This window comes from Heptranchias perlo, chromosome 17 (genome assembly GCF_035084215.1).
Source record: "Heptranchias perlo isolate sHepPer1 chromosome 17, sHepPer1.hap1, whole genome shotgun sequence".
Lineage (NCBI taxonomy): Eukaryota > Metazoa > Chordata > Chondrichthyes > Hexanchiformes > Hexanchidae > Heptranchias > Heptranchias perlo.
The window spans coordinates 35488532-35490061 of record NC_090341.1 but is presented as its reverse complement, the minus strand read 5'-3'; the positions used below and the strand labels follow the sequence as shown (position 1 = coordinate 35490061).

The following is a 1530-nucleotide window of genomic DNA, read 5'->3' as shown; positions in this document are numbered from 1 at the left end:
CCCACATACCAAGCAAACCCAACCTCATTGTCTTCTCACCCCTGTCACGCTTTAATAGTTTTTCTTCCCCAGTTCCTACTGCCTTACTCCCTCCTAGCTGCTCCTGAGCTACCTTTTTGTTGATGCTCTTCTGCAACTAATACAGGACTTCTGCTTTGAGCTTCGCTGTCATGATTGAGGCCTCATAAGCTGTTTGTGACTTTGGAGAAAGTGTCAGTGTACCTGCAAGATTTGCATGAGAATTGGGGTTGATTGTAATTCTTTTTTCATCATTTTGCTTACCGAGTTGACTTAGCAATTTGTTTTAGCTTTATCAAAAAAACACAAATGACACTGTAAATTATGAATCGTCTTTTCCAAATGTGCGCTGTAAAGTAATTAGCCCAAACAGCACTTTTTGTTCAAAAAAGATAATTAGCACCAATAACATCCTTCGCAATAAATATTTCGCTTTAGTGCAACAGGCAAGAATAAAATAACGAGAAATTAACTCAAGATCGAAAATGATTCCGCCATGATGAGAAAGTGTGAACTATGAATTAACCGCGCTCAAGATTGGACTTAATTTATAAAGTTGCAGCTACCAACAGAGGGCGCATGCTTTTTGAAAGATTATTATTACCGTTTATGTTAAACATTAATAAGCTACAATTAGATAGCTGTTGCTACGCTTAGTGAATTTTCAGAACGATCGGTTTAAAATTGCATAAATAGATTAAACGCATTCGTGACATATCTGCGGAGAGATTAGGAAAAACCTTCGTTCATACTCACAATTCAAATCTGTTCTCTTTGTAAAATCAGTCTCCGCAGAGACTGTCAAAAATTGCCATTGCCGACTATATTTCAAGTCGTCATAGCGGGGTATTGGGAAAAGTTTTCAATAAGCAATAATCGCGCCTCGGGTAAACCTCATCGGCTACGATACTGCCACTGCGCAAAGCTAGCGAAATTTGCCCGGCGCGCGGAGGTCTATCGGACTCATACTATTCACATTTGTAGTGTGTGTAGGTAACCCATGTTAAAACTATTTTTATTATCACCTAGGATCATTGTTTTAATTAAAAATTACATTGTTTTCTTAAAACAAATCGACATTAAAGCATTTTGCCAGCAAGACAGTGAAATTGAAGTAAAGGATTATGGGATGGAAATATGTTAATCACTCTGTGTTCTGCCTATTTTGAAATTAAGATAACGCTAATAATATGCAAATATTAAGCAGAATGCTGTTTGGCGCTCTGAACATCATCCTTTATTTGTAAGTTATACTGCGTATGCACCGTCTGTCTGTTTCCCACTGGTCCTACATACTCTTGGCTGCCCTCCAAATGTAGGGTATTCCTTTTGCTATCGACTGCAGAGCTTGACAGTGCAAAATAACCTGATTCACATCCTTATGGAGCTTGTCTTTAACCTATTGTTTATTTGTCTGTATACCAAAGCAATAGTGACCCTTTCACCTCACAAACCCTTCTCAGGAACCTCAACATCTCAATTGAATGCAAACCTGCAGCTTCATTGAAATGT

At 38.2% G+C, this 1530-nt stretch overlaps 1 non-coding gene across 1 annotated transcript; it reads right to left on the bottom strand.

The window, feature by feature from the left end:
* Window positions 1-804: 804 nt before the first annotated feature.
* LOC137334429 (U4 spliceosomal RNA) lies at window positions 805-945 on the bottom strand. Its single transcript, XR_010966147.1, has one exon. It is a non-coding gene; the product is annotated as a U4 spliceosomal RNA (small nuclear RNA).
* Window positions 946-1530: the final 585 nt, after the last annotated feature.